The sequence below is a fragment of the Rhinolophus ferrumequinum genome, chromosome 21, assembly GCF_004115265.2.
Source record: "Rhinolophus ferrumequinum isolate MPI-CBG mRhiFer1 chromosome 21, mRhiFer1_v1.p, whole genome shotgun sequence".
Lineage (NCBI taxonomy): Eukaryota > Metazoa > Chordata > Mammalia > Chiroptera > Rhinolophidae > Rhinolophus > Rhinolophus ferrumequinum.
In genome coordinates, this window is record NC_046304.1 from 511,557 (window position 1) to 537,330 (window position 25,774).

Sequence of the window (25,774 nt, forward strand, 5' to 3'; positions counted from 1 at the left end):
AGATTGTAAACGTGCCATTGGCACACAAACAGGAAAACCTGATGCTATAGGATATCTTAGGCTGTGTCAAGAAGTGGGGACAGAAGACCATAAAGGTGCTATGTTAGCTGATGCCATGACAGGGGCAATTCAGGGAAGAGACAAGTTTTCTGGCACCTGCCATAATTGTGGCAAGCCAGGACATACTAAAAAGAATTGCAGAGTTAAGAAAAGAAGCGGCTCCCGGCTGCAAAGTCCTTCTCCTCCCCAGGGTCCTAAACAACCTGGGGTTTGTCCTCGGTGTAAAAAAGAAAACCAATGGGTCTCTGAATGCCAATCTAAATATCATAAAGATGGGACCCTTCTTCAGGGAAACGGGAAGCGGGGCCAGCCCCAGGCCCAGACAATAACAGGGGCGTTTGTGAGTCAGGCAGCACCTCAAAATTACCAGACGGTGCCTCCTCCTCAAAATTATCTGTTCAACAATTAACCCCTGCCACTGAGGGAAGTGCTGCAGTTGATGTTTGTACAGCTCAAGATATACTGCTACTTCCAGGGGAAACCCCCCTTCGTGTGCCCACAGGAATAATTGGACCAATCCCTCAAAATACAGTTGGACTTCTCCTTGGTCGCTCAAGCTTAACATCAAAAGGAGTTACAGTCCACACTGGAATAATAGATCCAGATTTCAAGGGAGAAATTCAAATTGTTATGTCCTCCTCAGTCCCTTGGTCTGCTGAAAAGGGAGAGCAAGTTGCACAGCTTCTTTTAATCCCTTATATACCCCCTAAAAAAAGGGGAAGCCAAAAAAAACTGGAGGATTTGGAAGTACCGGATCAGCAGGTACTTTTCTGGCAGAAAAGATTTCTGACATCCGCCCAGACTGTCAAATTAAGATTCATAATAAAAAATTCTTAGGATTAATGGACACTGGTGCGGACATCTCTATAATAAATTCTTAAGATTGGCCGGCTAATTGGCAAGTACAACCATCTAACATTAATGTTGTAGGGATAGGCGAGGCTTCAGGATTGCTTCAGAGCACCTGCATTCTTCCTTGCCTTGGGCCAGAAGGACAAAAAGGATTTTTACAGCCTTATATCGCTGATATTCCAATCAGTTTGTGGGGTCGAGATCTGCTTTCTCAAATGGGGAGCAGAAATCTGGATACCCCCAGGACAATATAGCTCTCAGAGCCAAAATATGATGAATCAGATGGGTTTCCAACCAGGACCTGACGATCAAACAGGTCCAGAGTTCCCTGATGAAGAAGGCCGAGAGTTTATACTCTCTGGTCACACTGCCTTAGGTTTTGAACATCTACCTGTCTGCGTTAGCCCTATTCCTCCATGTCTTCCTCTCTCTGATCAAGCTTGGGTAATTCCCAAGGGAGAAGGAAATGACAATTATTTCAGACTCAAGAGTTAAGTACTCATCTTTTTTCTCCTTCTCTTCATCCGTGTCCTCAAGATAAATGGTTGACACACACTCTCACATTCATTGGGAAGAATGTAGAGGAAGCTTAGATCGAGTGTTATTTAGCAACTCCCTTGGTACTGTAGTTGATTGGGGACCTTATGGGATTGCTATTCATGTGTGTTCCGGGGTAAAATGCTCTGAACCTCAATCCCTAAGAGATCAAATGTCAGAACTCAATTTCCCAAAGATCATTAAATCACCGTATACTATTTCTATTTTTTGGAAAGATAAGGTTTTAACACCACCTCAGTTAAAAATGATTACTCCTATTCAGGTCCTGTACAAAAGACCCTATGGAAAGTAGCTTTAGGTTTAGGTCAAAATCAGATTTGGAATGGAAATTACACTAAAGATATTGGTAATCAATATACCTTTAAGTTTGAAAAAACCCAGATGTTTAATTTACAAGTATGTCTTAAAACTCCTTTTGTTTTTCTGATGGGAAAGTTCACAATTGATTCATCCTTAAAAATAGTTGAATGCCATCAGCGTCGTTTGTTCACTTGCATAGATTCTTCAATTTATAATTCCTCCCAAGATCAGATAATGATCTTGAGGAAAAGACGGGGTCTATGGATTCCTGTCCAAGACCCTGGGGTGTGGGAGGGCTCTCCCACTGTTCATATTGTCCTTCAATTGTTTCATAAGATTTTACATAGAACTAAAAGATTTGTAGGATTGCTGATTACTGCTATTATGGGAATAATTGCTGTAACCACTGTCACTGCTGTTTCTGGTGTTGCTCTGCATCAAACTGTTCAAACTACAGAATTTGTACAAAAATGACATAAAAATGCTAGTAAATATTGGAATCAACAAATCAAAATAGATCAAGAAATTAATGTTAGAGTAACAGATTTAGAAACCACTGTTGTATTTCTTGGTGATCAAGTAAAAAATCTTCGCACTATGATTACCTTAAAATCTGCTTGGAATGTATCCACTTATTGTGTAACCCCATTTTCTTATAATCAAACTCGTACCCCTTGGTCTAAGGTGCGAGCCCATCTCCTGGGACATATGCCTAATCTCACTGTGGACATTATACAATTACAACAAGAAGTTGATCAGATGTCCAGTGCCAAGCCTCGGCTCCTCCCTGGAGAAGAGACACTTTCTGCGGTTGCAGAAGGACTTTCCAATTTAAACCCTGTTAAATGGACAAAGACTCTGGGTGGAGGGTTTGCTGGGGCTATTGCTATTCTGCTTATTATTCTCTGTTCATTTTGTTTAGTCCTCAGATGTGGACAAATAGCCCTCCGATGGGCTATAAATGAAGAAGCGGCACGGTCTGTGTCTCTCATACTTCAGAAACAAAAAAGGGGGAGATGTAGTCACACAGCAGCTTAGCTAACTGTCCCCCCGTGTCTTTCCTTAAGGAGAGAAGAGTCTGTAAGATTGTGTCTTTCTGGGACTCTCTTCCATCCTTGTGTTTACACCTTATGTCTCTCTGTCTGGTCCCCAAAAGATGGTTTGCAGCCAAAGACGAGTAAGGTATCTCACGGGAGATACAACCTAAGCTAGGCGGAACCGAGTGGGGACCCCTAATGAGCTGCCTTAGAGAAATATGGAAAGGGGCCTTGCCTCCCCTTCCCCCTGCCTGGGAAAGTCTGTTGCCGGCCCTGGCTTTTCCCTTGCACCTGTTTGTGACAGAAGTCATGAGGACAACAAAGATCAGTTCTCTCCACTTATCTCAACGGAGCTGTTACAATATGAGAGACTTGACCCTGAAAAGGTACATACCTTAGGTTAGACATCATGGGACCTTGTGCTGCGGCTGTTTATAGATAAAGGGTGATTGGAATAAACATTTTTCTGCTATGATGTATGAGTCTCACAGACCGTGTAGGAAACAATGTTACTTTCTTGTATTTGTATAGCTATCAATAAAAACCTTCAGTCGGCCTTATTCTGGGCTCCAGTCCTCTGAGACTGAGAGACCCCTGGCCTTCTGAGAGATTTAACTGCATTAAGTCTCTGTTTGCTTTTTTCTTAAAAACTTAACCCAAACCGCCCCTTCTCGCACCCTCACTGCCCTTGTTACACTGGACGCAACAGCCAGCTTCAAAATGAGCTGGAGCATCACCCAGCCACCTTCAAGGACGACACACCAAGGGGCAGATTGGGCAGGCACCAGCGCCCCGCTGAGGCAGATCCCGCTTTAGGGTCAGTCCCTGCACAACAACTCCTTCACTATAGTCAAGGCCAGTCCTCACAACCAGTGATCCCCAGGGTCAGTCCCTCCAACTGATGTGCAATCTCAAACAAAGGCTCAACTACAAGAGGAGGGCACATGCAACCCACACAAGGAACACACATTGAGTGTGTGGCTCAGGTGGCCAGGAAGACGTGCCACTGAGTCCCCCACACCCCTACTATATAAGGCCACTTCACTGAGACCAGGAGTCATTGCAGCCCTACCTGATACACATGAACAAACACAGGGAGGCAGCCAAAATGAGGAGACAAAGAAACATGAACCAAAATAAAAGAACAGAACAGAGCTCCACAAAAAGAACTATACAAAATGGAGACAAGTAATCTACCAGACGTCAAATTCCAAACATTGGTTATAAGTATGCTCAATGATCTCAGAGAGAACTTCAACAAAGGAATAGGAAACATAAAAATGGAGATAGAAAAAATTAAAAAAAGGGCTGGCCCGGTGGCTCAGGCGGTTAGAGCTCCATGCTAACTCTGAAGGCTGCCAGTTCAATTCCCACATGGGCCAGTGGGCTCTCAACCACAAGGCTGCCGGTTTAACTCCTTGAGTCCTGCAAGGGATGGTGGGCTCCGCCCCCTGCAACTAAGATTGAACACGGCACCTTGAGCTGAACTGCCTCCCGGATGGCTCAGTTGGTTGGAGTGCGTCCTCTCAACCACAAGGTTGCCAGTTCGACTCCCGCAAGGGATGGCGGGCTGCATCCCCTGCAACTAACAACTGGCAACTGGACCTGGAACTTAGCTGCGCCCTCCACAACTAAGACTGAAATGACAACAACTGGAAGCTGAATGGCACCCTCCACAACTAAGACTGAAAGGACAACAACTTGACTTGGAAAAAAACCTGGAAGTACACACTGTTCCCCAATAAAGTCCTGTTCCCCTTCCCCAATAAAAAATCTTAAAAAGGAAAAAAAAAAAAGAAAAGAAAACATAAAAAAAGTCAGAAATAAAGAATAAAATAATGGAAATGAAGAATGCATTACAGGGAATCAACAGTAGATGAGATGAAGCAGAGGATCAAATCAACAATTTGAAAGCTAAGGTAGCAGAAAACGGCAACAATCAGAATGGTAAAAAGAAAAAAGAATCCAAAAGATTGAGGGGAGTTAAAGAGGCCTCTGGGACAACATCATGTGCACCAACATTCTCATTATAGGGGAACCTAAGGAGAAGAGAGAGCAAGGAATTGAAAACCTATTTCAAGAAATGACAGAAAACTTCCCTAATCTGGCGAAGCAAATAGATATACAAAACCAGGAAGCACAGAGTCCCAAACAAGATGAACCCAAACAGGCTCACACCAAGACACATATTTAAAATGCCAAAGGTTAAAGACAAAGAGAATCTTAAAAGCAGCAAGAGAAAAGCAGTTAGTTACCTACAAGGAGCTCCCATGAGACTATCAGCTGATTTCTCAACAGAAACTTTGCAGGCCACATGGGATTGGCAGGAAATATTCAAAGTGATGAAAAGCAAGGACCTAAAACCAAGATTACTCTACCCAGCAAGGCTATCATTTGGAATCAAAGGACAGATAAAGAGCTTCCCAGACAAGAAAAAGCTAAAGGAGTTCATTACTACCAAACCAGTATTACAAGGAATCTTAGAGGGACTTCTTTAAGATGAAAAAATAAAATAAAAATTATGAAAATAAATGGCAATATCTACATACCTATCAACAATTATTTTCAATATAAATGGAGTAAGTACTCCAATCAAAAGATAGGGGAGCTGAATGGATAAGAAAACAAGACCATTACATATGCTGCCTATAAGAGATGCACTTCAGATCGAAAGACACACACAAACTGAAGGTAAAGGGATGGAAAAGATTTCATGAAAATGAAAACAAACAAACAAACAAAAGCTGAAGTAGCAATACTTATGCCAGACAAAATAGACTTTAAAACAAAGACTATAACAAGAGACAAAGAAGAACCTAGTAATCCCACTTCTGGGTATTTATCCAAATAAACCCAAAATGCTACTTCGAGGGGACATGTGCATCCATATGTTCATTGCCGCATTGTTTACAAGGGCCAAGATGTGGAGGCAGCCTGGGTGACCCTGGATGAATGAATGGATAAAGAAGAGGTGGTCCATATATACAATGGAATATTACTGAGTCTTAAAAAAGAAGGAAATCTTGCCATCTGCGACAACATGGATGGACCTAGAGAATATTGTGCTGAGTGTAGTAAGTCAGACAGCAAAAGACAAATGTTATATGATTTCACTTATAAGTTGAATCTAAAGAACAAAATAAACAAACAAAACAGAAACAAATTCATAGAAACAAAGAACATTTTGATGGTTGCCAGATGGGAGGGGGGTTGGAAGTGATTGGAAAGAGGAAGGCATTATGAAGTACAAATTGTTTGTTACACAGTAGCAAACAATCTCATGGGGATGTAGTCATGGGGATGTAGGGTGCAGCATAAGGAATATAGTCAATAATATTGTAATAACTCTGTATGGTGTCAGATGGGTACTAGATCTATGGGGAGATATAAAGTACAGGGATTATAATGAATAATATCGTAATAACGATGTATAGTGCCAGGTGGGTACTAGTTCCTAAATTATATAAATGTCTAACCACGATGCTGTACACCTGAAACTAATATAAAATAATATTGAATGTCAACTCTAATTGAAAAACTTAAAAAGGGGGGGAAGATAAAGAAGAACAATGGGTTCAAATTTCCAGATATAAAACAAATAAGTCTTGGGATGTAATATACAGCATGGGGAATATAGTTAATAATATAGTGATAAATAGTGTCAGATGGTTGCTGGACTTATCATGGTGATCACTTCTTTAGCACAGGGAATATAATCAATAATGTGCTAATAACTCTGTATCGTTCCAGGTGGGTACTGTTGAATAACTATGGTGTACACTTGAAACTAATATAATATTGTGTGGTAAGTATATTTTAATAAAAATCTTTATAAAAAATAAAAAAGTAATTTCAGAATTGCTAACCCATAACCCACTGAGAAACAAACTTACTGACTGAGTATGTTTTCCTGTAGTTCTTTTTGTCTTTAGCATTACAGGATACAGTCAAAAAATCATTTTCCAAACTTAGTTATGTCAGCTCCTTTCTTGTGCCCATTCTCTTCAGAGCGGTTATGTGATTCATTTGTAATACAATTACATTTGTTTGTCACACTGCACATGCTATTTTGGGTTGCCTCCATAATCTGATTTTTTAAAACTTGCATTCATAATGTTTATCTTTGTGGTATACAACTCAACAGGTTTTGATAAATGTTTAAAGTCATGTATTCCCGACATTGATGCCATATAAAATAGTGTTAACACCCCCAAAATTTCCCTTTGTAATCAACACCACCAAATGCCTGGCAACCATTCATCTGTTATTCATCCCTATAATTTTCCGTTTTTTAGTATGCCATATAAATGGAATTTTAAAAACATAGCATTTTGTATGTGACTTCTTTCACAAAGTAAAATGCATTTAAAATTCATCTATGTTGAGTTCCACTTCTGGCATGACAGTATAAATAGCTCTGTGGATCTGCTCCACAGAGAAACTGGTGAAACTTATTAAAAAAAAAAAAAAAAAAGTCTCTGGAAATGGTCCTAAGGGCACACAGCAAATGAAGAAACATTTATTCAAGAAAATCTACTAAAATACAGAGAGAAAAGTAAGTCTGTGATGTTTGAACCAAGACGCTGTAGGGACGAAGGAGTTAGTCAGGCTCCCTCCCCCGCCCCGCTGCTGACCCTGACTGGCAGTCCACTGGTCTGATAAGATAGAAGTCGCACAGCATCTGTCCATCCTGAACTGTTGTTTGTGTATACGCTTATGTAAACACCTTGGCTGTGTGCCACTTTTGTCTCTATATGATCTGAAGGTCCGACTATTTTAGGGGACTGCTGAGATGGAGACCATGGGCTGTATTGTACCAGGCTGTGGAGAAATGGGCCTGTGGGGGCCGTGCCCAAGGGCTGCTGAGAAACAGGCTTCTGAGTTATGAGGCTGCTGCCGGCCGCAGGCTGTAACCTGAAAATGTCCAGCTGTGTACAGAGTGAGAAACTCTGGCTGTGTCAAGAAAGCCTGTGACTAAAACATGTCTGCTCTGCCTTTGGCTCCACACATTTTCTTCTAGCTCCCAGAGTCGCAGACACCTTCCCCCCGGGACACCACCCACTTGGACATCGACATGACAATGTTCTTCTTCCCTCCTCCCAGCTCAGAGAGAAAATGCCACCACAGACTCCCAGTCAGAATAATAGGACTTCCTCTCTGCCCAGTTCCAAGCCCCTGGGCTACCCTCTCAGAAGAGGCAGGACGTCATCATTTCTCAGCCTGCCCTTAACTCCCAGTTGCTTAGGCTAAGCTCTGGGCTAGTGCAAACAAGAGTGGGGCCTTCCTTGTGAGACCAAGGCTCTACCGAGGCACCCATAACCCCTGCCCTTGTCCGTGGGACTGGGGTTCCGAGCTGGGAAAGGCAAGCCAAAGAAGCCTAGGACTGGGGCCTTTGTCAGCATAAGAACATCCAAATCGATAGAGTTTTTTTTTTTTTTTTTAATCTTTACTGGGGAATATTGAGAGACAGTGTTTTTCCAGGACCCATCAGCTCCATGTCAAGTCATTGTTTTCAATCTAGTTGTGGGGGGCGCAGCTCACTGCCCACGTGGGAATCGAACGGGTGATCTTGGTGTTATGAGCACTGCGCTCCAACCACTGAGCCAACCGGCTGCCCCGATAGAGAATTTTTATAAGAGTTTGTTTGGGCCAAAACTGATGACAATGCTGGGGAGCAATTTCTCATACTCTGGAGAATGAGAGTTTGTAAGTTTCTTTTATGCATTTGAAATTAAGGAGGAAATTTAAGGAAGATTACACGAAGGTGGGCGAAAGTGAGGCAAGATTGAATTACATAATAGTTTCGATTATGTGCTCTCTTGCAGGTGCTTAACTCTTATTTCAAAGGTATATTAACACAGATGCACAAAAACCATGGACAGGGCTTATTTAAAGCACAGATAAGCCTTTCACTAGAGAAGTTATATGCCTGGGTATCCCTACCCACCACGACCTGCCCAGCTAGGAATGGGTGGTCAGACCACCCTGTGCGGTTACTTTCCGTAAGAACCTGTTGTTTTTGTTTCTGTTTTTGGTTCACAAGACAGTGAGTGTAAAGACAGAAAGAAATTTCACCCCCTTATACAGCTGTGGGGGCTCAGAACGAGTCACCCCAAGACGTGCCTCTGTGGTATGTGGATTGTTTTGAGCTAGAGTCAACCAGGACCCTGTTGGCTCAAGAGAAACTTCTGCCCCCCCTTAACTACCGAGAAGAACTTGAATTAGGGGCCTTGCCCGCAATAAGAGATTATCGGAGAGAACCTATTTTACCTGCCCATAGGGCAGGGCAAACTTCTAATTACTAAATATCTGCTCTTCCTATCACCCTGCAAAGACGCTTTGAAGCCTCCAAGGGTGCCTCACCTCATCCTTAGCTGAGAATGTCAGACATACCACACTTTTCCTTTCTCTTTGAACGGCTCATGCACGTGGGGTCTCTGACTCACTCATGTATGTGGGGGTCCCATGTGTATGTATGCATTAAATTTGGTTGTTTTTCTCTCACACCACTGCCACACTCACAACAGTTCAGACCCCTTGGAGGCTAACCACCCTCCAGGGAACATAGAATCTTGTTATTTCTCCTATATTCCAATCTGCACCTTGTTTTCTCCACCTTCATTTAATCTTCTTTATGTTCCCTCCTTAATTCTAAATACATGAAAGAAACGGCAAACTGTCCTTCTCTGGAGCATTTGAGATCGTGCTTCCTTGCGTTGCCATCAGTTTTGGCTCAAATAAATGCTTATAAAAATTCTCCGCAGGTTTGGACACTCTTATGGTGACATGGCCAAAGAAAACAGAGAAGAGGGAAATCTCTTCTCTTATTTTAAACTGGGAAAATTAAACCTCTTATTTTTCATTTGTGTTTGTCTTTACAATCTGCTACCTGCTTGATGCTCTAAATTCCCAAAATCCATGGTGGTGGGGAGTGGGGTGCAGGGAAGCTAGAGAAGGGAGACACTAGGAAAAAAAGCTATTTGACAAGATCATTCTGAGACTACCATATTTTGCTGTGTGTAATGCACACTTTTTTGCCCAAATTTGTGAGGGAAAAATAAGGATGTGCATTATACATGGGTGGTATTAATTCCATATCTATATAAATGTTTTTAATTCTTTTATTTATGCTTATGAGTTAAAAGTGTAATAATAAATGCTAAAATTCCTTTGTAATACAAAAAATAAGGACCTAAATATAAACAAATACAAATTTGAATTAAAAAATTAAAACGAAAGATTTTTTTCCACTGAAATTTTGGGCCAAAAACATGGGTGCACATCATACAGGGCAAAATATGGTATGTGTTGTAGTGCTTGACTCTCTTATAAATAACAATGCTTCCCCTCCGACTTCTTAGGGATCCTTGCTCTCTCACTGTTTTTCCCTGGACTTTTCTGAATCAGTTTTGAATTCCTTTATTAATTGTCACATTAGTCACATTTGTTACAACATTTTGGAAATCACTTTGAAGCAGGGCCTGATAGCAGAGGCCTTGCTGCATCTCTGGCCTCACCTTTTCTTGACCTATAACTTAGTCATAGATTGTCCCCCTGCAGCTTGAGCTCAGAATGTCCCCAGTCCCAGTTCCCTGTTTTAGAAAATTACCCTGAAACTTATGATCAATACCCTTAGGCTTATTGATCACAATTTCAGTGGTCTAGAATTCTTTCCAGGCTACTCCCATCATTGTTCCCAGAGAACAATGCTGACACCACCAGAGAACCACGTTGCCAGAAGGAAGGCTGTGGGGACAGAGTCCCAGAGAGCAGTTTCCAGGCTCTCGGCCTCACGTGGAAAGGTGCTGGCTTGGGTAGTAGATGGCCGTCAGCTGTGGCTAATTGGCCATCAGCTGTAACCAGTTAGCCAATTAGCCACTGATATAACTGCCACGGCTGCGTTGGTTGGTGAGTCGGTCGGTCGGCAGGCAGAGAAGCGGACAGCAGGTTGCAGGTCGTGTGGCTCCAGCCTCCAGTGAGACTATAGTGGTATGACTCCCCTACCTATGGCTCCATGGGTGTTCCTTTTTGGCATAGCCATATCCTGTGTTCTCATGTGGGGAGTGGGACCAGAGACCCCGCCTCACACGACAAATGGTGCAGCAAATGACACAGTGAGCAGGGTCTCCCGCACGACTAAGGCTCCACACAGAATCCCAGAACCATCATGTAGCCTTTAGAAGAACTCCCAGATTTTCCCTTAAAAACTCTAAACCGGTCTGAGAATGTTAAGGCAGTATTTTTGTTTGTTTAGTTTAACAAAATTTTTTTAAATTAGGGAATATTGGGGGACAGTGTGTTTTTCCAGGGCCCATCAGCTCTGTCATGCAGGGTGTCATGCGGGGTCTCACCTCCCGCTCTCCGCAGGATATGGTGAGGCCAAAAAGGAATACCCACGAAGCCATAGAGGAGTCTTACCACTATATTCTTGCTGGCAGCCGGCCAAGACACACAAACTAGGATCCACACGAAGTAGGATTCACACGGTCTGCAATCCGCCGTTCCCTTTTCTGCCTGCCAACCAACAACCAACCAACACAGTCACAGCAGTTACATCAGCAGCCAATTGGCTAACAGGTTATAGCCGACGGCCAACCAATCACAGCCTACGGCCATCCACTACCTGAATCTGCACCCGCCCCCACCACTCCATGCAAGGCTGAGAACCTGGAAACTGCTCTCTGGGACTCTGTCCCCACACTCCACCCCTCGAGGGTCTTTCCTCACAATCTATGCAACAAGCGTCTTCCGCGAGCGGCTCTGTGTCAGGAACCCAGCTCACATAAAAATAAAAGGTCCCAGTCCAGTTCCAGTAATGTCCCACGGGGTGTCCCTTGATGTCCACCTACTTTCTGGGCACAGCCAGAGCTCCCAGAGCACCACCAGTCCTTCTAGGCACAGCCAGACTTCCTGGGCAAAGCCAGGGCTCTCAGGGTACCACCAGTTTTTCTGGGCACAGCCAGGGTTTCTCATAAACAAGACTGCAGTCTGTGCCAGTATCAATTAGGGCCAAAACCCTCTGCACATGAAAAGGTGACCAATGTATGGACAGTTCCACATGGGGCCTCCGGTCCCTGCTCGTCCCCTCTGACCGGGTACCTTGGCCCCACCCCTAATCAAGCTGAAAGGAGTAGACCTCAAGTGGCCCCATGAAGTCCTGGAAGGACACGGGTCGCGCTTTCCTGGACTTCTCCTTTAGGCTTTGCCGGAATTGCTGTTCCGGACACAACTGTTTCCAAAGTTCCAACAAGAGTGCATTGGGTCGTTGGTCTATTTTTTCCCCATCAACCCCTGATGCCACGAGATCACGCCCATCGACCTCTCCCCTTTACTCTTGACTTGGGCTTCCAGGCCTTAACTTCTCAAACCTCCTGTCTTAACTTTCTTTGCTGCCAGCTTTCAACATGCCCTAGGGTGGCCATGGCAATTGTAACTTCAGGGATCTTCCACCACACATAGGGTGTAAGAATGGCAACCAAGGATCCAAAAGCACTGATAGGGGTAGTATCCAAAACCAGATCTCTCATGCTAGTTGTAAAATGTTTGTCATTTGGGCCCCGCATATTAGGGGTGAACATAGCATGTCTCATACCCATTTCACGGATGATTTGCGTAAGTTCCGTATATGACTGCCAATGACTCACGGTGTCTGGCAGCTCGCCAGCCTGTCCCCATACTGTGCGTACCGCAGCAGTGAGCCACTCCATTAGAGTGTGGTTGCCCTGGTCGTGGGCCAACCTATGGCAATTCTGTAACCTTTGCCACAGGAACGGATGCACTGTCACGAAGGCTAGCTTTTCCATCTCGCCTGGGGAGCAGAGAATGCTGTCTGCCCCCTCATCCCATAAACGTAGTAGCCAAGCCGAGACTGGCTCTCCAGGGCTCTGTCGGTACCGCCTCCCCAGCTCCTGCAGCTCAGTGGGAGTGTAAGGGGTATAGGTCATGAACTCAGTCACAGCTGGGTTGCTGGCAGGAATTCCCCCCGGGGCCAAAAGGTTGCTCACGGTTTACCTTTTGCTTCAAGATGGGACAAGCGTGGGGGTTGGGAGCTACATTGTCTCTACTTGAGTCATCGGCCTCTGCCTCAGAGTCTCCACTGTGGGGGGCTCATCCTCTAACAGGCGGACCCGAGCTTCCAGCACCTCCCACCGGGATACCTGGTCCCGCACCTGGGCGATTCCAGCAAGCGCTTCCTCCGAGCTATGATGCACCGTGGTGAGAACCTCCTCCAACCGAGGGTGCCGAGCTCCCAGCGCCTCCCCCCGCGGCTGCTGATCCCGCACCTGAACTATTTCATTAAGCGCGTCCTCCATGTTATGGAGCGCGGTGAGAAACATCGCGCCCACACGACCAGCTGTACCCTTCGCCTCCTCGGGCAACCGCTCAGCCAGAACCTGCAGGGCCCTCTCCACGCTGGCTGGAGTCCATGTTCCCCCACCCCCGCTCCTAGGGGGTCCAACTCCTGAGAACAGTGGCTACCGGGTACCACAGAGTGTGTGGGGGCCACATGTCCTCCTGCCCAGAAGTCAGACACCATTCCTAGCTGGCTGGAATCGCTCGCCGCGCCAGGCGTCCGATTGGGTGGAGACCTCATTGCAAGATGTCCGCAACCCTCGGAGCCTACGGCGGCAGCAGGTTACCAAAAGGAAGGCGATGCCTTCTATGGCCAAGAGGGTGGTGTGCCATCTGGAAGCTCAAGTCTCCCAGGCAGACCGCGCCTCCGTTCCCGGTACAGCTCCTCACGGGCCTTCTGAAACTGAGCTTTCATACGTGTAAACTGCTCCATTACCGTACGGAGAGTTTCGGCGACACCAAACCCTGCTCGCTGCGCCATTTGTCATGCAGGGTGTCATGCGGGGTCTCAGGTCCCGCTCCCCACATAAGAACGCAGGATATGGCGAGGCCAAAAAGGAACACCCACGGAGCCATAGGTAGGGGAGTCATACCACTATATTCTCGCTGGCGGCCGGCCAAGACACACAAAACTAGGATCCACCCAATCCACAATCCACCGTCCGCTTTTTCTGCCTGCCAACCAACAACCAACCAACACAATCGGCAGTTACATCAGCAGCCAATTGGCTAACAGGTTATAGCCGACGGCCAACCAATCACAGCCTACGGCCATCCGCTATCCGAGCCAGCACCGCACCCCACCATCCCCCCCATGCGAGGTGGAGAGCCTGGAAACTGCTCTCAGTCCCCACAAGTTCCAAGTTGTTGTCTTTCAATATAGTTGGTCAGTGGCCATTTTGAATCTTTAGTTGCAGGGCGGCCGGATGGCTCAGTTGGTTAGAGAGCGAGCTCTGAACAGCAGGTTTGCCGGTTGGATTCCCACATGGCAAGGCAGGTTTTGAAGGTGTTAACCCGCTGCCTTCTCAGACCACCAGTGCTCTGACAATAAACACTTATCCTATAGCCCAACTCCTGTGTCGCTCTATTGGTTGAGCGGCGCAGGCTGACAAGCCCTGGAATCGGTTGCCCTACAGTTTCTGCTTGACCTTGTAAAAGGTTAAGTGTTGTAAATACACCGAAGGACTGAAAGATTTGAAGGACAAATTATCTAATAACATGGTAAGGAAGACATATTCAAGGGGAGACTATTTCAATAGGTATAGGGACTACTGCCATAGAATCTTTCAGTGGGGGGCAAGAGATTAGGGTCAAGTATGAATAGGGCATGGGCAAGTTGGAATTTATAGCCAAGGAACAAATTGGGGGGGTCGGTGTATGCAAAAGTACTAGGAGGAAATGTCAGAGATTAGGGGAATTCTGGCTAAACTGATTAGGCCAGGGTGATCAGACATCACCCAGATGGTGGAGGATGAAGAATCCACCCAGATATGGATGGGGAGGTGGGGGGGGCCTCTAAGCAAACTAATTTAGCCGCGTCTTTGCTAAAATTGGACAATGCAGAGACAGCCACGAAAGTCTAAAAGGCAGGCTAAATTTAAAAAAGAGTTCAGGGGAGTCTAAGTAGAATTTGGTCTTTGTCAGCTCTTTTCCCTATATTGTGCACCCCCTTGGTTTTTATTATTCTTATCAATGGCTAATATTTATTGAGCCCTTATTATGCGTCGGGCACAATGTTAAGTGTTTTAGATATGTCTGTTAATCCTTCCGACAGCCCTGCCAAGCAGTTATAATTATCTCCAATTCAAAGATGAGAAATATGAAACTCAAAAAGTTAAGTCACTGGGATAGGATTCCACATATACAGAATAACAGTTTCGAAGTTCGAACCCACGTTTGTCCTATTTAAGTGATCACTGCGCTAAACTGTAAGTAAGACAATGCACAAGTTAAATATAAGAAACAAAATTCACCCCCAATCCCAGCCCTCAGCAGTCTTGCCAGAAATTCCCGCCTCCCCTACCCTCCGGAGCAACCAAACCGGCCCGCCCCACAGTCCTCAGGCCTAGGCGAGCAGCCACTTTCGCGGGCCTCTCAGGGACCGGGCCCAGACACGCCCACCGCTCCGGGTGGCCAATGGCGCTGGCGCAGTCTGATTGGGCGCCTCCAGAGGCGGGGCCAGGCCCAGGGCGGCGCCCGCCGGGTACCGAGTGTAACGCCAGCCTCCGAGCGGCAAATTCACTGTTCGAGGCTAGCGCGGCAGTCACGTGGCGGGTGCGCGGCTGGGCGCGGGTCGACAGATCTCCGACTCTGGTCGAGCCGGCGGCAACGTGGGGCAGAGGTGTCTCTAGGCTGGTGCACGGGACCCCGTTTCGGTAGGTGGGCGGCTTCGGGTCCCAGGGCCTCGGTGTCAGCGGCGCGCGCCGGGCGCGTGGGTGTCAGCGCCTTCGGGCGGTACTCCCCACCCCCACCCCGGCTCTGAGAAGCCGGAGGAGTTGAGCACCTTGTTGGTGCCTGGGGTGAGGGTCGGACGGCGGCGAGCCGGGAGCGACCGTTTCCTGCACACAGATCGGTGCAGTCGGGGTGATGGCCTCACCGTAACACAGCTGCGGAGGCTGAGTGCTGATACAAGTTACCGCTGTCTACTGAGCACTTTTCTCGCTGAGCATTTTAATTTTAATTGCAGCTCTTCACCTCGCTACAGTATCCTCACAATGAAGCTGCAAGTCGTGTGCTATCAGGTAGCCCATTTTACAGATGAGGAAGGTGAGGCTGGGAGAGAACCGCTGCCTTAGGCGCGACCTTGCAGCAGGCAAAACGGCAACAGCCCAGAATTGAACCAAGGCTCTCAGAAGCCTGGGCTGCGGATGTGGTCTCTACGCCTTTTAGAATATACGACCAGATCCCTGCCCGGGATAGGCTGCGGGAGGGGTTACGCCTGTTGTCTGCAATCTGTCACCCCCTGTTCTAGGAGACAAATGTTGCACTGTAGGGTTCTTGGCCCAGTGCCCTGTGCTTTGAGGTCCTGGAAGTTAAGAGAACCTCAATCAGTTCAGGCCAGCACAAACTTGTACAATCAATCAGGCAGCTGCTGCACTGGAAACAGCCGTTTAGGGAACATGCGGTGGAAGTGGGTAATTGTGCTTTTATTTAGAACAGTGTCATGAAAAAGGACTTCGGAACTAGAAGTAAGCCGTAGTTCAGATTCTGACTCTTATTATAGGACCTTAGACCAGTTAGCGCTCTGAGTCTCAGTTTCCTCCACGGTAAAGTAGAGATCACAAAATCTGTGTGTGAGACAGGCATTCAACAGGGTACTTTCCTCAGCAGACCCCTGGCTGGTTCCACTTGTGTGACAAAAGCCCAGGGAAGATTTGGAGGTATGGGGAGGCTGGTGACCTTGGCGAGTGAATTCACTTTACTAGGTCTGTCTCCCTGGGGTTGAGGTGAGGGTCATGCCACAGATGAGTGACATTTCCCCAACAGAGCTATCCAACACTGCAATGGCTGTTAAGGCTCCAGTGAGCTGTGTTCCCCTGGGGTGCTCAGCACGGGTTACTGAGTGGTAACGAAGATGGCCCTAAGGTCACCTGTTTCTTTAGTAACTATCGTAGCTGATAATTTTGGAGTACTACTCTGCCTGGCACTGTTCTGAGCGTTCTTTGTCTGGTACCTCATTTAATTCTCATACCCAGCTTCAGAATTGTCATCATCCTTATGTTACATTGAGGGGACTGAGACATAGAGGTGTCGGTAATTGGGGTTGCTTTTTAGAAAGTGGAGAGAGGCCTTGGAACCCAGAAGGCTGGCTCTGTGCTGAGCCCCAGCACTGTTTCCCTAGGTGTGACCTGCATGGTTGGGAAACGGGAGCATCTGTGAAACGATTTCACAGATGGATTGAGAAGCAGCCTAAGACTGAGGTTTCTAGAACACAGTTTGAAACTTGTAAAATATGTACTGTCAAGGTGAAAATCTGTTCTCCCAGCCCTGCTCTGACCCTCGGCCGGTGAGTCTCATCTCCTGTGCCTGTGCTTTAGTCCCCAGGCTTAGCCACAGAGGCGTGATTTCTGACCCTTGACAAATTGAACTTTCAGTGTCAGAGTCTTTGCACTTTGTGTTTGCTCTGCCTGCTGTTTGCTCTCTCCTACCCCAGATCTCATAAGCTTGGCTCCTTTCCACTGTTCAGCTCCCAGCTCAGGCACAATCCAGGCCCCATCTGAAGAGCGCCCCCGTCGTGTATTGTCCTCATAGCAATCATCATTGCCTGACATTATCTTGTGTATTTCTTGTTTGCCTGTTTATAGTCTGTTTTTCATAAGAGCAGGACCTCTGTCTTGTTGGCCCTAATAGTCTTAGTTCCTCATTCAGTGCCTGGGACATAGGAGTTGCTCAATAAATATTTGTTGGAGGAATGAATGAATTTGATGTAGGCTGATTGTGGAGTAGAGCTTGTAAATATCAAAGGCTTATTTTCAATTAAACATAGAATTACTACGTGATCATATCAAACATAGAATAACTATATGATCCAGCAATTCTACTTCTGGGTATATACCCCAAAGAATTGAAAGCAGGGACTAGATATTTGTACACCCATGTTCGTAGCAGCATTACTCACAATAGCCAAAGGTGGAGGCAACCCAATGTCAGCAGTGGATGAAGGGGTAAATAAAATGTGGCATATACATCTAGTGGAATATTATCAAGCCTTAAAAAGGACGGAAATTCTGACACGTGCTACAACATGGATGAACTTTGAAGACATGATGCTAAGTGACATAAGCCAGATGCAAAAGGACAAATATTGTGTGATTTCATTTACGTTTGAGGTACCTGAAATAATAAAATTCATAGGGCTAGAAAGCAGGACAGTTGCCCCCATGGGCTGGGGCAGAGAGGGGTGGAGAGTTGTTTAATGGGGACAGAGTTTCATTTTGGGAAGATGAAAAAGTTCTGGAGCTGGATGGTGGGGATAGTTTGCACAACAATGTGAAAGTGTTTAATGCCACCGAATTATGCACTTAAAAATAGTTAAAATGATAAGTTTTGTGTATATTTTATTACAGTTTTTAAAAAAGTGAGAGAAGTTAAAGGTATATTGTTTTTCAGGCAACCACCAGTCCTTAAGAAGAGATGCGAAGTGTGACTTCCGTAAATATAGTATTAGCTAAAAATGGTGACGCTCTCACTGCACCTGAAAGAGTACAGTCTCAGGATCTTTGGCTTTCTTACTGTAATACAGAATGACTGGGGATATAATAGATTAAATTGACTTACTAGATATGATAGATTACATCTATAATAGATATAATTGATTTAATTGAAACAAGACAAAGAATCTTGAATTCTTTGAATGAAGAATTCAAATTTCTTCATGGTTAAAACAAAAATGGTTAAAAAAAAAAAAAAAAAAAGCTTAATTTGGACTCCAGGAGGGTGTGGATTTAATGAGGGAAACATTAAGTCCTCCATTTGGGGGATGACCTGATCCTGAGTGGTAACAGGATGCAGGAGAGAAAACTCCTCCAAGTGGGTGGACGGTGAGAGCAGGATGCTGGCCTGGGGGGGAGACGCCACACGTACATACTCGCTCCCCCGGGTTAAGAAGTGACTGTGACTCAGAACCAAGGGAAAGATTTGCAAGGAGGCCAAAGGGCAGTAGGTTGTTTGCTGAAGTGAAATGAGTGAGACCACACATGGAGACAGAGACTCTTCTTGTCGCTGAGCAGAGTGGAACCAAATGCCTTTCCTGCGGTGACTGTACATCTGTCTGACTGTCTTCAGAAGAAAAAGGTTCCAAATGGACATTAGTTATTTGTTGGTTGCTGTGTTGCTTGCCACCTTCAAATCCTTTTTAACCTCGACGAGTCAATATTTAAAAGAAGCTTTTCTCTTTGAGATCCTAGGACTAGGAAGCCCATTTTGCCTCTGCAGCTTTTTTTTTTTATGGGCTTACCCCCTGCTGAGGGCGTGAGAGTTGGCCCAGGCAGAGGTCCGTGGGTTGCACTGGCCATGCTGGAGTGCAGAGATCAGCGTGGAGAAGCCATGGGCATAGTGCCCAAACCAGTTACACGTGTCTCCCTCCAGCTCTGATGGGAATGGGGATGTGGCCGGCCACATGCAAGGCTCCCTACCTGACCTTGGCAAGGTGACACTGCTGTTGCCACCAGTGTCCATTGCATTCAAGTGCAAGTGCTTCACCTGAGCTTTGCGTTTTGCAGGCATGGCTGCATTTCTAATCATGTTGTGCTTATGGTAAAATAATGGGTGCTTTGAGAGCTCCAGTGAGGCATTTCCTGGTTAAAGGTTATTGGTAGTTTCTTTCCAGTAGTAGCTCTGCCAGAGTTTAAGGACGATCACTGTGGTTTGGGACCATTAGACTATTTTATTGAATGGGTCTGTCTGTCTAGCAAATGATACTGCGTATTTGTATAGTAGAAACTACAACCTTCCTGCTGTTTCCCCTTTACTCTTACACCACTGCCACACTCATACTTCTGACACCAAGTGTGCGGGGGTTTCCCACACGCCAGCAGTTCTGTGACACCAGCTGGGTGCCCTACAATTCTATTCCATTCTGATACTAACCAGAGGTAACTAGCCCCACATGACTGTCCCCCACTTCAGATGCCAATCACAAGTAGTAGGTCCCCAGGTTACCCACAACTTCTGTCCGACTCAGCTACAAATCAGAGGTTCCCATGACCCCCTCCTAGGGTTCCCTTCATTTGCTAGAGCAGCTCCAGGAACTCAGGGAAATACTTACTATTACCAGATGGTTAGAAAGGCTGTGGTAAAGGACACAGATGAACAGCCAGATGAAGAGATACACGGGGTGACGTCTGGGGGGTCCCGTGGGGCCTGGGGCTGACAATTCCAGCTTCTAATCATGGCTTGGTTTCCTGGTGACCAGCCCCCACCCAGAGTCACTTCGTTGAACAAGAGATGCTAGTTCTCTTACTAGAGCATGTGATTTGGAGTTTCAGGTCTGACCTTCATGGCCAACTTGTTACGCAGCCACGGCCTAATTCCTAGTCCTCTTATCACTGAGGAAACCACAAGGATTTTAGGAGTAGAGACCGATACGTGTTTCTTATTACTTCATAGCACTCTTGGGAAATGGGCTGTCTCCTCATGGCTGGGTCTTTCTCAGCACAGAGGTCCTCTCCCCAGATACGCCCCAGCCCAGCGGTCTCCAGTGAGCCCTGCTTGCCCCAGCCCCCCAGCTCTGGTCCTTAGCAGCACTTGATGTCATGGCTGCTCACAGGCGAGTTGTGAAAGAATTCACGAGGCAAGTAGAAATAAAGAAGGAAGACTTACTTAAGGAAGAGAAGGGTCGGCCGAGCAGTCTGCTGGAGACTACTATGTCGAGTCTTAGTTTAATCTGAAGTTTTATATTTTCTAACCAGGAAGTAAATTGCTTTGGCCTATAGTGGAATTTTCTGTTGAGTTCAGCTTTGCCCGTTGGGGTGGGGGAAGCAGTTAAACTTGTCATAACAGCCTTTGCACATGCTCTGTAGATCTAAGTTGGAGCCAGGAGTGGATCCCATAGGATGCAAACCCTCTCCCAGTCACAGGCCAGCATGCCAAAGTAAACAGAACCACTGAAACTGGTATGCACAGTAAACCTATAGTGAACAGTCATTAAGGTTTGGCAGAAAGGAGGCCAAGAAAAGAGAAAAAAGCTTTTTAAAAGTCCCAAGCTAAGTTACACTTGTTAAATCGAATTAGATCAGAGGTTCCAATCTCAAAATAGAAGATTTAGTGCCGTTATAGATGAAAATTCTTTGGAAATTGGGACGAGGATCCATCTTCTGTTTCAGAGCTGGGCAGGGGCGTAGAGTTGTCCCACCTACAAGATTGGTGGGCAAAGAAGGTGGAATGACCGGGCCCTGGAAAATCAGACAGCTCTATCTAGAAACTAGACTGAGTTGGGGGCTCCAAACTGGGCATTGGAGCTCTGATCTCTGGGGCCAAAGGCCACTCCGGGGTCATCCGCAGGGAGGGGCTGGGAGCCTTGCCTGAGAACCACGTGCACTATAATGGACTCGATGCTGAAAGAGACCAGTGTAACCAGCAGGTCAAAGAGGCGTAATCCAAATAGAAGTAACCTAAAAATAATAAGGAGGGGAACTGGAAAAGGTGAGAGAGGAGACCTCACCTAGGATCCCTAAGAGTGAAAAGGGGGTCCCAGGTGGGGTGCAAGTAAGGAGGAAGACAAGAGCTGTTAAGAGAACAGTAATAAAGAGCAGCTCCAGGAATCTGAGAGCAGTTATTAGCACTCATCAGCCCTTAACGAGGGAGAGTGACTTCCTTGTTTGCAGGGGCGCTTTAGGTCTTCAGCTGGCTCACAGGAGCAGAAGCAGTAGTCTTCCTTCTGGGGGAGGCCTGTGGAAACTTAAATGAAACAGGTTTGATTGGAGGGAAGGGGACCCAGCTGCTGACTTTCTGCAGCTCGGCAGCAGTTGGGGTGCTCAGGAGAACTGCATAAGGTCCCTTCTATTTAGGAATTAACTGGACTGTCAAGGACCCTTTCCCCTTCTAGGCTTCTAACAATACTTGGTCCCGACTTCAGGGGGCTGCGATGTGTAGAGAGGTTGGCCTGGGGGAGGTGCCGGTCCCTATATTTCCTGAGAGCCCGCTGAACCTCTCAAGTTAATAATATAGGAAATAAGAGAATGGAGGTCAGAATCTACAAGCATAAAGCAATGGGCAGCAATGAGAGCTGGGGCTTAGAGGGCTCCTGACCAAGCTTTCCCACAGTCGTTTTCAAGGGGCTCTGTTGACCTTTACAACTGAGCATGTTTCAGAGAAAATAGGTCCAGAGTGAGCAGTCGAGATAGAGACAGAATAAATGGCTAATTAGCAGGCTTACCTGCTACGTCAAGGGTCACCTGCAGTGTTGCCTCTGTGGTAAGAACAGCTTGGGAGCTGCTGGGAACTTCAGTCCCATTAATTAATCACAGCCCTTTGTGGGGAAGGAGTTGGTCCCAACTCCCTTCAGAGCAGGGGACAAATCCCTCGTCCAGTGCCCTTTTATTTTGCACAAGGGGCACAGCTGCTCTGGAGGACTAGGACACTCCTTACTGCAGTGGTCTGGGCTTCCACATCCAAAGCAGGCTCCTTTCCTGGAGTGTCTCTTCTGGGGTTTCCGGGGTGCTCTGAGGTGGCGTTGGCTTGTCTGTTAACTGCAGCAAAACGTCTGGCCTATCTCTGGCCTCGTCTGGTCTCGCTAGTCCTTTCTTTCCTCGTCTTCTCTGTCTCGGTTGTGACAGACATTTAAACAAATTTCCTGGCCTTTTGTAAGATCTGTACCTTTTCATTAAGATGCAACAACGGGATGCAGAATTACTATACTATCTTGCCAGGTGAGGGAAAACATTAGGCCAAACTTAATGAATTTACTCTAAAATTATTTAGGTTTTTAGTAAAAACACTTAAATCGTTCCTTACTCTGGCTTATATCTGACGTGAGACGGACACATGTAGTCCTAGAATACAGAAGCTTACACAATTATTAGCAAAGCTTAGTTCTTACTATTGTGAAGATTTACTTTTCTTTAGTAACTAAGGAACTGATTAGGACAATATAAAACAAAATTATTCTGATGACACATAAAATCTTTGCTTTTTAGGCAGGAAACTATTTTATAATATTAGTAGCAGACCAATAGTCTAAGAAATTTGTCTTGTTTAGCAGAGAGAGAAAAAAAAACTCTACTAGCTTACTTTTGATATTCAAATTTACTTAATCATATTTATGTAGCTTAACTATACATAAAATTCTCTCAAGACTTTTTACAAACCTTCTACAACTTTCCCAGTCCCTCTTAGTTTGTCTCTTCTCACTCATTCAGAAATAACTATCTTTAGAACAAACTACTTGCTTTCAGTTCCCTCAAAAATGAATTTCAATACTTTATACCTTCCTTGAAAAAACATAATTTCTTTTCATATTAATTAGAATCCATAACCTTCAGAACCTTAATTTTTACTGCCAATCAAAAGCAAGCAATTAGCACTTCCATTGGCAAATCCAGGAATATATTTGGCAACCTTCAGAAGCATAGGCTTTTGTAATAAAATACAAGATATATTTACTAACATCTCAATTTATCTTTTAATGTTCCTGTAACAAGAAGCCAGAAATAGAGGAACTCAGACGTATCTAATTATATCAGCATTTCATTGTTATCATTTAACACAACTTAGCAAACTAAAGTCTTACGTTACCAACAAATGCTGAGAAATCACATCCAAGCATCCACATTATGTAATTAATACTGAAAAGTTTCATTTAAAACCTTATTTGAGTTACTTCTTATTAGTTCTTAATTCTATGAGATTTTAAAGTTAATTGTCCAAGTTATTTTCTTGACAAATTTTGTAACAGAGGTAACATGAATTTATTTTAAAAGTAATGCAGAATGCCGGCACTCTGGGAGGATGGCGGACTCCTGGCCAAAGGCCATCTCCCTTATGATGAGTCCCACTGTGGGTGGTCCCTGCAGGACTTAGAACTGGACCAGTGGAGTAAGGAGGAGGGGTCACAGGAGACAGGGGAAGGGATGGGGCGGAAGAATGGGCGGGAGAGGAAGAGGAGGTGCAGAAGCCTGGGAAGGAGGAAAGTCCAACGGTTGTCTCCGCCATGGGGGGGCACAGGACAAGAGAGGACCATCAAGGAGGTCGGGGGAGGCAGACTGCGGAAACTTAGACAAGCACATGCGGCATTGTTTCTGGCGGTCCGGATCTTGACTTAGAGCCATTAAGGCTTGTTCATAGGGGGCCTCAGACCATTTTTGTAGCCACAGGCAGAAGAGGTCTAGTTGCATGGTGTTAAAGTTAAGAGTTCTGTTGGCTGGCCAGACTTCCTGATTATCTACCATGTTTCCCCGAAAATAAGACCTAGCCGGACCATCAGCTCCAATGCGTCTTTTGTAGCAAAAATTAATGTAAGACCCAGTATTATGTTATGTTATATTATATTATATTAAAGACCTGGTCTTATAGTAAAATAAGGCCGGGTCTTATATTAATTTTTGCTTCAAAAGACGCATTAGAGCTGATGGTCTGTCTAGGTCTTATTTTTGGGGAAACACAGTAGCTTATATTGTGGCCAGGCACCATTACAGAAAAAAAACTATTAGAGAAGACAGGTCAAATTTTGTCCAATTCTTAAGAAGTCAGCAGAGAGGAGAGTCTTGGGAAATAGAGGGGCTACCTCCCATGAATGAAGGGCCGGTAGTTTGTGATAGCTGGGCAGGAGCTCGGGGGGCATTGCCCACCACCCCACACCTCCAGTCTCCGAAGGGTTCCTCCAACTCAGTTATGGACTTAGCTGGTGCTTTACCGTGCACCCAACAGGGAGTGAACCAGAGAAACTGACTGACCATTGGCTACAAGGGCGTCCCCTGCAGCACTAAAGTCGTGGGTGGTGGACCTGGCCCGGCGCCCCACGGCCGTCCCCAGGTGTATCCACTTACCGACTGACGTTCCGAGGACTCACTGGAGGTGCTTCCCTGAGAGATCGGATAAAAGGCGAAAGTAGAAGAGATAGGGAGCAAGAGAGGAATGGGAGTCTCACACCACCAGCCTTGGGAGTCCCCTTTGGAGAACAGGTCGGGCTTTCCATTCCACTGGAGAGCAGCCCCCTCCAGGAACCGTCAGTTCCCGCCTGACCAATGGGGGATCCGAGAGAGACTCGTGAAAGGGAGAGGAAGGAGACCTACGAGTGTGCGTGGGTTTGCCCTGGATGAGCTGCCACTGCCAACAGCGCCACACGTTGCAGAGTAGGTCTCGGAGGGGATAGAGCCACCGAGGAAGAACCCTGGTGGGGACAGGAGACAGCCGGTCCCCATACGGGCCACCAAATGTCATGGCTGCTTGCTTGTGGGTTGTGAAAGAATTCATGAGGGAGATAGAAATACAGAAGGAAGATTTATTAAAGTAAGAGAAGGATCGGCTGGGCAAAGTCTGCTGGAAACTACTATGTCGAGAATTGTTTTGTCTGAAGTTTTATATTTTCTAACCAGGATGTAAATTGCTTTGGCCTATGGTGGAATTTTCTGTTGAGTTCAGCTTTGCCCGTTGTGGTGGGAGAAGGTGCAGTTAAACTTGTCATAGCAGCCTTTGCACATGCTCTGTAGATCTAAGTTGGAGCCAGGAGTGGATCCCATAGGGTTCAAAACCTCTCCCAAGTCACAGGCCAGCACTGGGCTGAAGTAAACAGAACCTTTGAAATTAATATGCATACCGTGTTTCCACAAAAATAAAACCTAGCCTAGCTGGACCATCAGCTCTAATGCGTCTTTTGGAGCAAAAATTAATATAAGACCTGGTATTATATTATATCATATTATATTATATTATATCATATCATATCATATCATATCATATTATATTATATTATACCTGGTCTTATATTAAAATAAGACCGGGTCTTATATTATTTTTTGCTCGAAAAGGCGCATTAGATCTGATGGTCCGGGTAGGTGTTATTTTCGGGGAAATATGGTAGTAAACGTATAGTAAACGGTCATTAAGGATCTGGCAGAAAGGAGGCCAAGAAAAGAGAAAAAAACTTTTAAAAAGTCCCAAGCTAAATTACACTTGTT

At 45.7% G+C, this 25,774-nt stretch overlaps 1 protein-coding gene across 1 annotated transcript in view; it reads left to right on the top strand.

Moving 5' to 3' along the window:
• The first annotated feature begins 15,358 nt into the window (after positions 1-15,358).
• The window catches only part of SHMT1 (serine hydroxymethyltransferase 1), a 29,553-nt gene continuing 19,137 nt past the window's right edge, over positions 15,359-25,774 (top strand). The window contains exon 1 of the mRNA XM_033089667.1: positions 15,359-15,535. The gene's annotated coding sequence lies outside the window, so the exon portion shown is untranslated. The remainder of the gene's footprint in view (positions 15,536-25,774) is intronic.